General features: G+C 36.7%; 1 long non-coding RNA gene across 2 annotated transcripts in view; it reads right to left on the bottom strand.

Moving 5' to 3' along the window:
• Positions 1-14,349, bottom strand: part of LOC105290246 — a 39,970-nt gene that overhangs the window by 2,566 nt on the left and 23,055 nt on the right. Inside the window, exons 2-4 of one of the 2 annotated variants that reach the window (XR_002779646.1) lie at positions 12,859-12,983; positions 10,189-10,256; positions 1,703-1,830 (exon numbers count right to left, since the gene is read on the bottom strand). This is a non-coding gene — a long non-coding RNA (uncharacterized LOC105290246). The remainder of the gene's footprint in view (positions 1-1,702; positions 1,831-10,188; positions 10,257-12,858; positions 12,984-14,349) is intronic. The other variant, XR_002779647.1, reaches the window with a different exon arrangement.

The raw sequence follows: 14,349 nt of genomic DNA, 5'->3' as shown, positions 1-14,349 counted from the left end.
CACACAAAAACTTGTACACTAATGTGCATAGCAGCATTATTCATAATAGCTAAGAAGTAAGAACAATTCAAATGTCTATCAACTGATGAATGGATAAGCAAAATGTGGTATATGCGTACTATGGATTATTATTCAGTTATAAAAAAGAATGGCAGGTTGGTACATACTATATCCATAGATGAATGTCAAAAACATTATGCTAAGTGAACGAAGCTAGTCACAAAAGGCCACATATTGCATGATTGCATTTATATGAATTGTCCACAATGGGCAAATTCATAAAGACAGAAAATAGATTAGTGGTTTCCAGGAGCGAGGGGGAGGGGAGAATTGAGAGTGACTGCTAATAGGTATGGAGTTTCTTTCTGGGGTGATGAGTGTTCTGGAACTGGATAATGGCGATGAATGTACATTGTGAATATGCTAAACCACTGAATTTTTTTTTTAAGTTGATTTGTTTTCCCAGGGAAGCCTGGTTGGATGCACAAGTACTGCCAGGGCCCCAAAATAGAGAAGTATTTGTAAGACTTTAAAAATAGATTACCCATGCCCAAATATTATTTGATAGGATATCATCTTTAACTAAAGCATACACAATATCAAGTCTCTCTCTCCTTCCCATAAATTAAAATTGTTTTACATTTTAACATTAAGCTACTAAGAGGGCAAAAACCTCAAGGACACACATGCGTATACACATATACATAAACATAAATGCATGTAAATGTGTCAGAATTTTCTGGAAGAATGTACCTGTCGTTCCCCTATTCAAAGCTCTCCCACTGCTCCCATCTCGCCCTTGGAATGGCCCCACACTTCTCCAGTGCCGCCTGCCAACAGAGTGCAGCAGTTAAGGCACGGGCCAAACACAGCCAGACGGCCTGTGTTAAAGTCCAGGTCTTACTACTCACTAGTTTTCTGACTTTAAGCAATTTTCCTAACTCTTCTGTGCCTCAGTTTCCCTTTGCAATGAGGAAGAGAAGAGAGCCTGGGCTTACGGCAAGAATTAAGAGAGTTAATTTATACCAAGTGCTCCGAAGAATGCCTGGCCTGCCGTAGATACTTTATAAGTGTTTTCTAAATAAAAATAAATGTCTAATTAAAATCCTGTCCCCACAGCGTGCCAACCGTGCTTGAACGTACTTTTCCTCTTTCTGGAACGCTGTTTCCCCACAATGGCTCCTTCCCTCTCTTCCTGCAGCACTGTGTTCAGTTACAGCCTCAGCAACCCTGATTACTCTTCCCCGCTCCTCCCTTGCTTGTTTCTGTTTGTAGCATTTGTTACTTTCCAATACACTGGATGCTCATTTGCTTATGTGTCTTGTTTGTGACTCATCAACTCCAACCAGAAGGCAGAGATCTGATCTGTCTCTTTGCTCCTCAACCCTAAGCACCCAGGACAGTGGCTGCCACTGGGAGGACACTCCACCATGTTTTCTGAACGAATGAACAGCCAGCGGTTACTTCTGGGTAGTGGCACTAGAGACTGAGATGTACGTTTCACCTTCACCTTTTGCTCCATTTTATATTTTCCCATGTGCTTGAGTTCTTTTCACAACAAGGAAAAGTGAGAAATAAAATGCTGGCAGTCAAAGGGTACGTGAACCTGAGGGAGAAACCTACAGCATCAAACAATAAGACTTCCTTCCAGCTTCCGTGACCAGTGGAGGATTCTAGAGGAAAGGCCTGCTTTAGACCTTACCTCTGAGAAAAAGTGGAATGACACTTCAGAAATGGCACACAGCCCTAGTCTGGAAGCACAGCGTGTATGCAGGTTAGCAGTAAGTCTTCAAAAGTCTTCTTTTATATTATGCAATGTGTGTCCTGCACCTATGGATACAATGAAAAATTTTTCCATGGGAAAAAAACCTATTTCCAGGCACAGTAAACAGAAACGTCTACATAGACCTGTGTGCCCACTCCCACCACCACAGCAGGGACAGGCAGGTGGCCATGGTGTGTGGGCGTCCTTGGGCAGGGATAGACAGTCTGTGCCCATGGCCTTCCTGGACAGAGCGGCCTTCCTCATTCACTATCGGGCCCTCTGAAAACTTGATAAAGATTATCGGATGCCATGTAAGAGCACTGGACTTCAAATGAACGGTTCCATAAACTTATCCCAACTACTTTGGAGTAAAATTGCTCTAACTTTCTTTGGGGTCTCCCCACCTCTCTCTTTTCAATATCTCCCTTTCCTTCCCCATGCTTTACTACCTTTATTCTCTCTTCTGTCAGAAGAACAACTGATGAGTCACTAGCCCCTTTCGACAATGTTTTACCCCTTCCACAAGTTTTTGCATTTACAAAGCAGTCAATAGAAAAGAGATAATGATAATGATGTTGATAATGATAATAAGGATGATGATGACAGTGATAGCTGATGATAGCAGTTATTGTTTATTGAATATTTACTGTGTTCCAGGTATTCTACTAAAAAATTGATATAATTTATCATATTTAATCCTCCAGTAATCTAATGAGGTAGGTATTTTTATACCCATGTTATAGATGAAGAATGAAAAGTCATATAGTTAGCATGTGGCAGATGAGGGGTTTAGAAGAACTGTCTCTAAAAATTTTTGCTCCAAGGAATTCCATCATAAAATTCAAATGAATGAATTTCTAAGGTGGAAACTTTGACCCTGTATGGAAAGAGCTGGGGAGAATAAGACAATCACAGCAACCCTCAGTAGCAATAAAATTGACCATCGAGGCTTGAAAAGTTCAAAACAAACCACTGTGTCTATGACTGCCTAGGTCCAATCCTGACTGACACGCATGAGATTACCTGGGACAAATCACATAACCTCTCAGGGCTCAAGATTAGAATTCAAGAAGATAGTGTCAATAGAATGCTTGCAATAGTGTGTGTGTGTGTGTGTGGCATTCAGATGCTGTATATTTTTATTGCTATAAATCCCTACTATTAGAATAATTTATTTCTAGCTTCCAAATATCAGAAGTGCTCTTTTATCTAATTTTATAACGTAGTTGTTGATCTGTTTTCTATAGGATTTTTTATTGAAAAGGTAGTATAACAATAGAGTTTCAAAAGGAAACAATTTCCATTTCCTAACACGATAATTATTTTTATTTTCATATATTGTCTTCAAGTTTCACTAATTCTGAGATGCTACATAGACAGGACACTATATTGAATCATTTTGAGTTTTTATCTCATTCTGTCACAAATTAGCTGTGTAACCACATGGACGTTATATAACTACCCTTTGCCTTAGTTTCTCAAATGATAAAATGAAGAGACTGGACCAGACAATTTTTAATATCCTTCTGGCTCTAACAGTCTGTGACTTTTATATATAATCTACTTTTTTTTTGCCTTCATGATGTTCATATGGAATATATACAAGAAATGTTTGAAAAGTTAGTTACCATTCTAAACTATGTCTGTGAAACAGTTTCACATATAATGAGTTCTGCAAAGATAAGGTTATAATTTAAAACCCCAGGAATTTCAAAAGTAGCTACCAAATTACCAAAAAGCTATGAAAATATCTTAATACATTTATGATATACACGTTTGCAACTAAAGTGCTAGCAATTCCACACATTAATTATAAGTAATACATTTAGTTTGAGAAGCCATTCTAATTTTGTTGATATATAGTTATTAATTTATAATGTAAATACAAAAATGTTATATCAGCATAGTTTTTCTATGTGATATTCTTAATTATTAAAATTTCTCTACAAGAAAATCAAGGAAGGAAAAGCAAAGGGACAAAAAAGATTGATGCTACTTGGCAGAAACACATCAATGAAAATGTCTAAAGCGTCTATAACTATTAATGGAATGAAGCAGTCACTCCCCTGCGCTGCCACTTGGCGTGTAACCTGCTCTAACCTTTCTAGAAGCTATTTGACAATACTAATCAAGAGTTTAAATATATTCCTACCCTCTGGCCGGGTAATTCCACTTACAGAAATTTGTACTAAAGAAATAATAAGTGTGCAAATGCTTAATTGCAGTATTACATATAACTGTAAAGAATTGGAAGTCATCTCAATGTCCAGAAATAGAAGAATGGTTAAATAACTGATCTCGCACACATATTCAATATATGTATATATTAGTGCATATGCATTTATGATATTTATGTAATGTGTGTAGACATTTTTCCTGCCTCAGCCAGATCACTGTATAGATACCAAGGGTGCTTATTACTACTGGAGTAGTCACTGTTTCTAGGTCTTGATAGTGAACAGAGGAAGTAGGAAATGTATCTATCCATAAACACATGTTATCATAAGCTTATATTACTAACTTCTAATTCGAATTCAGAACTACAGGATTTTTATCTAACTTCTCTTAATCATCTATATTTCCTTCCTCTCATGATGAGAATCCTGATTCTCAAAGACATGGAGCATGATAGAATTAGACTATCCCATAATTAATATTTGCTTTTCCTGTATTCTCTAGAATAGCAATATCGACACTACCACCAACAATATGATTACCAAAACCTGTTTAAAGATGTTTTTGCAGTTCTTTTTGTCTTTAGGGTATATTCCTCTAGAGATACGTAGTCAAATTACTGGGTCTTAAAATTTTTTAAAGTAGTTCTCTATATGCCATTGACTGGGTACACAACTAGGATTTTTTTAAAATTAGGAATTACATTTTTAAAAATTAACATTTTTATAATTATGTAAAATATTTACATGACTCTAAAGTCAAATCTATAAAACAAGGTAAATTCAAAGTCTAGTTTCTATCACAATCCCTTCCACTTCATTCCTCCCCTCTCTTATAGGTAACTATTATTTTGTGATATTTATCCTTCCATTGTTTGTTCCTTAATATAAGCAACTAGATATACACACATATATGTGTGCGTATGTATGTATTATGTGTTTATATAAAGATATGTAAGTATATATTTATAATTTTTCAAATATAAATGGTAGCATTCTAGATTCACTTTTATCCCCCTGGCTTTTTTACTTAAAATATATATCCTGGAGATCAACCCATATAACTATATCTAAATATTCCTAATTCTATTTTATAACTACAAAGAACTCCACTGTGTGGCTGTACCATACTTTGTTCAACCAGTCCTCTATGAATTAATATTTGGGTTGCTTCCAGTCTTTTACTATTATAGTTTCTGCCCTATGGTTTTGAATTATATTTATGTGTACTCATATATTAAATATAAATTGATTTTTAATGTGTGGAACTATATAAGACGAGCCTAGACGATCTTGTCATACCAAATAGCAGAGGAGCTATCAAAGAGTACTAGGATCATGTCAAAAGAAGTCAGAAGTCAATGTTACCACAGGCCTAATAGGCATAATTTCAGCATTAATAAAAATAATAAGGTGTATTGAATTATAATTTTTTAAATTAATGCATTCTAACGATAATTAAAGAACAAAAATGAAAGCAAAATAACAAAAACCTGTTTGGCACATGCCAAAACATCAACTTACGGAATAATAAGATTAAAATATCACACTTTTGCAATCCTTAATAGACTAATGAATCTAGGTAACATCGTAAAACAAGAGATTATTACACATTATGCACCTCCCAATGACAAAACACACAACTACCTGTGAAGCAGTCTTGCAAAAAAATCTGAATCTATAGATAATTGTAGGAAACACAGAAGACAGAGGAACATGTTAAACTATACCATGGGGCCACAATGAGAAAAACCCAGGTCGTGGGAAGTTCTACAGGACAAACAATTTATTTTCTTCAACAAAGAAATTGCAAGGAAAAAAGTTAGAGTGGAAATCCATATACATTTACAGAGATTTAACAGTCATATCAACCCATATCAGTACTATACATGAACCTTATTTGGGTCTTGCTTCAAACAAACTATAAATAGAAATAATAACATTTACAAGACAGTTGAATATTTGAACATGGACTGAATATTCCATATTATTAAAGTATTATTGTAATTAGTTTAGATGTGATAATAGTTATGTTTTAAAAAGTCCTTAACTTTTAAAGATCCATCTCATCTAATATTTATGGATGAGATGATACAATTTTAAATTGCTTTAAAAAAAAAATGAGCGAGAAAGAGGAAGAGGCTATGGATGGGTTGGCCATCATGGGTACATGATGCCTCTGTCCGCTTTTGTCTATATTATAATTTTTTATAATAAAATATTAATATGCATTTATATACAATGAATATTTTGGTGTGTGTGAAAGCGTGCATGTGTATAAACTCCCTTTATAAGGAAATGCAACAGAGTGTTAATGGCGATGATCTCTGGACAATAGAATTATGGGTGATTTAGGGATTTTTATTTTCTTGTTTTTACTGTGTATTCTATAATATACTGCACATATATTCTTTACAATCAGGATAATCTTATTTAAAAAGAAAAATCTTTTAGCTGTTTAACAACACCAGTTTCACAATTCAACTAGAATTCACTTCTGACACAGTGAATAAAATAACTTCGTATGCTTTAAATATAAGTAGGGAAGGCAAATTATTTAATATTTAATTATATTTAGTTTTGTGTAGGTACAGATAATATTTCATGAAAATATGACTCTAGTAAAGTTTGAGGTTTGGAAATTCTGTCATTTAGTGTCATAGGATAACCTTAAAATTATAGCTTAGGAGTAAACAGTTAATTTTTTTTCTCCTCCTTCTTACATAATACGAAACAACTGATCCAGTTTGGCATAAACTTTCTCCTCCAAAGTCACCTTTGTGCTGAAATTCAGCACCTCAGGTTTCAGTCAAATAACTTGCAGATGAGAAAAGGTTTCTTAACACAATTTTCTTGTAATTTTACTATAGTGTTAGTTTCTGGCAACTTGGGAGACTCCTTTTTTCATAGTTAACTGGGTTGAGTGAATGTGTCTGTCTCCTACTTTCTAATATGCAGGGAGAACAAGCAGTTTAAATCACTCCTTTTGTATTGCTGAAATAAATGTACAGCCATGACAGTAGATACGATTAAAGAAAAAGATAGTTAATAAGTATTTTTTTTAGCATATTAATAGTTAATAGCAGTAACAAGGGGTTTGTCATTCAATTATAGGAAAACTTGTCCTTTAAGATCAGTAAAATTTTAAGAAATCAACTTATAAAAAGAGTATGTTTTATAATTACATACGAATATATAATAATTATATCATCATTTGAATCTTCTATAATCAGATTATGGTCTGTTCTTCACTTATTTTGAAATAAAGACATTTCATTTATCTAATTTTCCTTCTTCCCATTGTTCACATGTAATTTTCTCCTAAAGAAACCATGGTCAGGTCTTGTTATGAAATATATGAACAGATGATCATTAAAGTAATATTTTATTCTGAATATAGACTTTAAAACAAAGATATTGGCAGATATAGTTATTCATTTGGAAGTGAAATTTTCTGATTTAAAAAAACGACTAGAGGTAGATAATGTTGATTTGGGTCCATTTGTCCATTTGAATTCCATGGATGCTTCACATAAATTCAGTCTGCATTTGCAACTATGTGTCAGGCTTTGTGCTAAGTATTTTTATAAACAATCGCAATTATTTATCACAACAACCCTGTGAAATACTTATATTGGAGAGAGGTTAAGTTGCTTGCTCAAGGTCACACAGTAATCTATTGGATTGCAAGTCTTGTGTTACCACTTTTAAGTTTATGAACATTGGTGATTGAGAGCATTTGTAGCAGTCCTTGGTGCCTAGTAAGCCTTGCACTAGAAAGCATGTTAAGTCAGTTCAAAGGCTGTTCAGCTGTCTCATAGTAAAGGCAGGTTTCTCTGCCTCCCCGACACACTGGAAGATGTAGAAGAGGTACAGTGTGCATCATATTGCAGCAAAGATGGTGCCAGCTAAGATTAAGTGTCTCTCATGAGGAAACTGACCGAGAGACATCAAGGAGAAGGGAGGGGGCGATCTGTTCTTCACAGCAGCAAAGCAGAGCTAGCTTTCAGCCTTGATCTTTTAACAAATTTAAGAAGGTTCAGACATCTTTAAACCTGGAAACAAACAGTGTTTTGATTTGGTGACCAGCAAACTAAAGGCCAACCTGAGGAAGTTGATTCTTGACATATTTTCAACAAGGGTCACTTGTTTCATCCCAGTGGACTCAAAGCTAAGAATTAAAAACCTCAACTTTAGTAAATTATATGTTTGAAATATTGAGAGTTCTAATTAGACATACATCCCAAATGCCAGTGGAGCCTACTCTATTCATTTACTCATAACTTCATGAAAAACTGATTGTTTAGGGTGTGGTTTTTTAAAAAAAGAATTTACCTTCGGGCTGAGTTAAAGAATGGAATATGTGAGAAAAGAATTTTCCAGCTTTTGTGGACTCAGTGATGAGAAGGAAAAACATGTTTATAAGAATATGGCTGCTTGGTAACTCAAAGTAATCGACCTAAGAAACTTGATTTCACATGTTAAATGCTAAGTCCAATTATAAATTTCAAACATAAATTTTCAAAGCATACCCTTGTTCTTGCTTCTAATATTACAGAATCATTCTGTTGGGCATCAACTGGGCATCAAATTATTAACTATTCCTATAAGTTGTGCTACAAGTTACTACTAGAAATATTCGTGTGTGTGTGGAGACATAAATATGGTTATACAAACCTTGGAAATGGACTTGAACTGAAGGATCTTAAAAAGAAATAGAAACAACAAAAATAAAATATGACTAACTCTCTTGCCACCATCAAAATAAATGTTTCTAAGGACTCGAAGCTAAGGAAACAAAAATCCATAAACACATATAATCAGTTGAATCTAGTAGATTCCTATACATGACAGAACCAACTCTAAAAAACAAACAAAACAAAACAAAATCCCATCTGCTTTGAAGGAAAAAATGCCAAAGAACATTGACCTTTTCTGCCTCTCCTATCACGGAAATCCCAGCGTGCAGCTGATTTTAAAATTATCGAATCTCCCAAAATTATGGGAGACGGATGTCTTAAAAATGCAGTAGTTTTGGTCGTATAGGTCAAGTCCACATTAGCTGAAGTACTAATTACTGAGGGAAGAGTGATCTTCATTCATTTTAATAACCAATTTTTTCTCGGATTCGCCACAGAGCCAACTCAACTTAATTATTAAGGCACAATAATATCAGATTGAACTATTTTTCAATCCAAGACTTTTTATTACGGAGAGAAAGCTGGGGCAATTTAAACAATTGAGTCCTCTCATTTCTCCTCTTCTGTATCTCCATTAATGCTTACATATAAGGAATTGCATTTCACTTGTTCCATTCTTAATGTTTTAGATCTTGTTGTCTTCTTTTAGAAAAATTTAAACTGGATTTTAAAAGGCTGCAGGGCAAGTGTTGATGGCTAGTTCCTATGAGTAACAAATCACTGTCCCTAGAGCCCAGACTACTGACCTGGAGAACAAAAGGCCAAATGCTGGCTGCCCTGAAAAACACTGCATACACGCTAATGCATATTCTAGATTTTGCCCTACCTTTCCCAAAGCACTTCCACGGATGCCCAAAATATACAGCGTCTCCTTGTATCCACGCACACACCGTTTCTTTTTATCTGGATGCAATATTGTTAAAGAGCAAGGTCACTTGAAAGAAAGCTGAACTTGGACTCAGAATCCAAATGTGAGTTCCAGCTCTTCAGGGCACCGGTTAAAGGCAATTTAATGCCGTGAGTAAGTGTGTGCCTGCTAAAACTAGAAGGCGTAGGTAGGTACAAACCTTGGTTTTTCCACTTTCTAGTTATGTGACTCTAAGCGTCTTCTTTAAATCTTATGCCTCAGTTTTCTCATTTGTAAAATGGTGATGATGTCAACAGTGACCTCATAGAATTGTGAAGATTAAATGTCTTAATAGCGCTTAGAACAGAGCCTCAGGTATCCTAAGCACTCAATAAATGTCGGCAATTATTATTACTAGCTGCGTGACCTTGGGGAACGCACCAACTTCTGCAAGACTCTATTTTATCTTCTGCACAAAAAGGGATCACGACCTCACATGGTCTTTATGAAGACCGAGTAAACTCATACAATGTATGCGGCCGTCATTTTAAAAACATGATCAAATATTAGACAAATTTTTCAACCAACTAGAATCAGTTCCTTTCTGTTCCGTGCTTTTGTAATACTTAAAACTCATACACACACATGTAACACACACACACACACACACACACACACATTGTATCATAAGAATTTGCTTACCTGTCCATCTCCCCCACTAACAGTGCATCCTCTGATTCACCTTTGCACCCTCAGCACGTTGGGCATACCTGGCACAGGACAAGTACTCAATAAATACTTGTTTAAATGAATATTGTCCAAACGACTGAGCAGGAATTCTCAAGGCTATTGCCAAGAATGATGGATTATCACTTTCTGCCAAGTGTTCTCAGTAGACCACCCAGAAATGTGCTTGTTTTTTCTCAGGCACAACATGTTGAGATTCTGTCATTTCAAATGCAGCTTGTTTGTTTGCATCCACTCATTCTTTTCCCTTAATAAATAATCATTGAGCATGTATTGCGTGCCACATCCTATGCTGGGCTCCATATAGTGCAAGGGTCCCCAAACCCCAGGCCGTGGACCAGTCCCGGTCTGTGGCCTGTTAGGAACTGGGCCACAGAGCAGGAGGTGAGCAGCAGGCCAGTGAGACAAGCTTCATCTGTATTTGCAGCCGCTCCCCAGCGCTAGCATCACCTCCTCAGCTCCACCTCAGATCATCAGGCATTAGATTCTCATAGGAGCACTGGTCCCTGGTGCCAGAAAGGTTGGGGACCGCTGACACAGTGTACCACAAGTGGCAAATGCCCAGACTAATTTAATTCCCACATTCTATATTGGAAGAACCTATTTACTATAGATTCATTTACAACTGGAGATAATGAGCTCCTTGGCTTGATTACTTTATTAGAGAGACAGAATCTCAGGGTGGGGACAAATGGTTTTTGAGAAGTGGGAGAACTTATAGAATAATAATTAAGATCAAGGATTTGAATGCTGAAGTTCAAATCCTTGCCCTGCTTTGTATAAGGTGTAAGACTTTGGGCAAGATATTTAACCCCTCTAAACCTCATTTTTCTCATCTGTAAGATGGTGCTAATAAAATTCATAATAAAAATTCATAATAAAAGTAATGACCCACACTAATCATTAAGCTACCTGCCATATCATGTGTATTAGCTATTGTGATTAACCCAATCCCTCATCCTAGTATTTGATCTTTCACCACAAATGTAGTCTGCAAATGAGACATGGCTGCCCAGCTTCTGCCTGAAAACCACCAGGGTCAAGGGACTTATAATCTCCAGCAGTTGTCCACTTGATTGCTAGGAAAATCTAATTGTTGATAAATTCTAGTGGGTTGTAATATACATGCTTATGCCTGTCACTCACGGGTCCTTGATCTGTTACTTGGGATTACCCAGATGAAATCTAGTCTCTCTTCTGCAGGATAGCCTAACTTCATAAGGTAGCTACATGTGTTAGTTATCACCTTCCTCCTCACACGCCCACACACAATCTCAGATCCTTTCATCATTTCTGATATGACACTGATTACCAGATCCTTTATTATCCTTTTTACTATTCTCAAATAATCTTTTGCTTATTAGTGTCTCTCTTAAAGGCTGAAGATCGGAATTCATAAAACAGAATAAATGCAGCCTGATCGCAAGTCAGTCCTAAAACTACTTCCCCACTTGGACATTATATTTCTATTAATACATCAAAAGATGAATTGGTGGGGGGAGTTACATCACACTGTGTTGATTCATCATCTACTCACAGTCAACAGGAGACTAATCTTCCTACATGAGCAATTGTAGGCCATCTCGCCTTCAACCTTGTACAATTGAATTTTGGGATCTTTGAGTACTTTATATTTGTCCCCATTAAACTTTATATTGTTACATGTGATTCATTATTACATTTTGTTGGGATTTATGGGGGAGGGGAACCTGATCGTTCCATCCAACTTATTTGTTACCTTTCTAGTTGTTTGTCATCTCTAGATTTGTTCAGCATGCCGCCAGTGTTATCATCTTAGTCATTAATAAAATGGGAAGGGGGACAAGGCTGCAAACCAGACCGGAATTAGATCCCTACAGAACTGTATATGCATCAGCCTCTTAAAAAAATTTTTTCAAAGACATCATTTATTCTATCAACCACTATATGCTCAGCACTTGAAATGGTAACTGGTACATGGTGGGCACTTAAAATTGAAAAACGTATCAGTTACCATTCCCAGTCCTGAACACATATATAGTGGTGAACAAAACAAAATTCCTGCCCTCGTGAAGCCTACATTTTAGTAGAAGTGATAAAGAACAAAAAAATAAAAAGATGAATAAATAATGCTAAGTTTTTAAAATGAAAAACTAAAGCAGGTAAAGGGCTAGAGAAGGTTGGCCGCAGAGCTGGAGGGAGAGGTTGTCTATAGGCAGCATGGCTAACGTTGAGCCGTTTTAAAGTTTGATCGCACTGCTCACGTCCCGCTTTCTTAGAGTGCATCTGGCCCAAAAGATGTCCCAGAATAGGCAGCAAATCTTTCTGACTTCTCAAAACTCATTTTTCTCTATGTGGAGTCGTATTAGGGAAAAAATTGACACAACAATGATGAAGGACTTAAATAGTCATAGAACAAAAGAAGAAAAATTGAAAGGACATAATTCCTCAAGAGACTTCACAACATTTCTTCATATGCATAGGATATTCAAACATCGTGAGACCAGCTAGACTAACAGGAAAGACAATCAAATCACACCTCCCGATGAAGACTCCAGAGTGAGAATTTAAAAATTATTGCTCTAACAGTATAGTACATGGTTGAAGGCTAAATAATAGAGGAAAAATGGAAAAGATAACACTTACCTTATTCCAGTCCCCATGTTCTCAAATATGGAGTGGGTTATGAATCCAATCATTTGTGGAAAGTCAGGAGGATCGAATGCTTGAGTGACACCAAAACATGGCTCAGAGAGTCTGGATATTGAACTCTGGAAAAGAAGCCCATATGGGACAGATTTGAAATCTATGTCTATTGTCTACTCTCTGCTATAACGCTACCATTGATAAATTCTTCTAAATAGTTTGAAGTAATCTTCAGATCCCTTTGATGTTGGTGGGACTTGATAAATCTTTGTTTAGTAAAATCCTAATTGCACCCTCTGATTGGAAATTTATTTTATATTCTTACAGTGAGACTTTGAACGTTTGTATTCATTCATTTATTCATCCATTGAGCATCCGTCTTGTACTAAATGCTTTGCTGGTACTAGGAATGCAAAAGCGAATAGAATAAATATGGTCCCTGTTTACAGGGACCTTACAGCAGAGGGCAAGATAAAATAGGACAGGCAGCTCTGATAAAATAGCGTGTAATGAAGAGAAAAGTAAGTACCCAGAGCTCTAGGAGGGTCACTTAACCCTGACTTTGGGAGAATTGGAAGTTAGCGACTTCTACACCGAACTTACAAGGTATGAAGGAGTTCATCCAATAAAGAGGTGGGTCGGGTCTGTTTCAGTGGATGCAAATTTTGGAGGTGATAGAAATGACCGTGCATGCTGAGCATCTGAGCAATGAAAATTGTTCAGCACAGCTGAGGCAGAGTGGTGAGAGATGACCTTGGAAAGGTAAACAGGGCCAAACTATTCATAACCTTACCAATCATGTCATAGAAGAAGAAGAATCTGCAGAAATTTGTGATCCCTTGGAGTTTTAAAAGAGAATGCTGCTCAGATTTTTGACTTGAACATCTGGGTTGACAATGCTATCGCTCACTCAGACAACAAAAATACAAATACAAAATACAGAGCTTTAGGGGAGAAGGGGACAAGTTCAGTTTGGGTCATGTTTGATTTGGTTTCTGGGGAACACTTGCAGGGTAGCGATAGGCAGTTTGACCTAGAAGTCGAGGGTACAGGTTAAGGAATTATCAGGACACAAGAGGCAACAATAGTATCCACAGGGATGAAAGAGATTCCCCGGAAGAGTTTGGGGGAAGAGAAAAGGGCCCGGGAGAACACAGAGAACACCAAAGCTTAAAGGATGGGCAGAGAGAGGATCTCTGCAAGGGAGACAGAGATGGTGCCGCCAGAGAGGAGGAGAACAAGAAGTGTGAGGCATCACAGAGGATAAGGGAAAAGCATGTTTCAAGTAGGTTGTGGTCAAGCAAGACAAGTGCTGTCAAGATATCAAGTAAGAAAAAGATGGCGAAGCACTCATGGGGTGAGCACCGAGAAGATATTGGGCTAGTTGGGCAGAGGCAGGGTCAGTGGAGGCAGGATCCAGGTCACTATGAGCTGAGGAACCAATGGAACCAATGAACATAGACCACTGTTTTTACAAGTTCGCCTTAAAAT

The sequence above is a fragment of the Pteropus vampyrus genome, unplaced genomic scaffold, assembly GCF_000151845.1.
Source record: "Pteropus vampyrus isolate Shadow unplaced genomic scaffold, Pvam_2.0 Scaffold33, whole genome shotgun sequence".
Classification (NCBI taxonomy): domain Eukaryota; kingdom Metazoa; phylum Chordata; class Mammalia; order Chiroptera; family Pteropodidae; genus Pteropus; species Pteropus vampyrus.
This window is presented reverse-complemented; position numbering and strand designations above follow the sequence as displayed.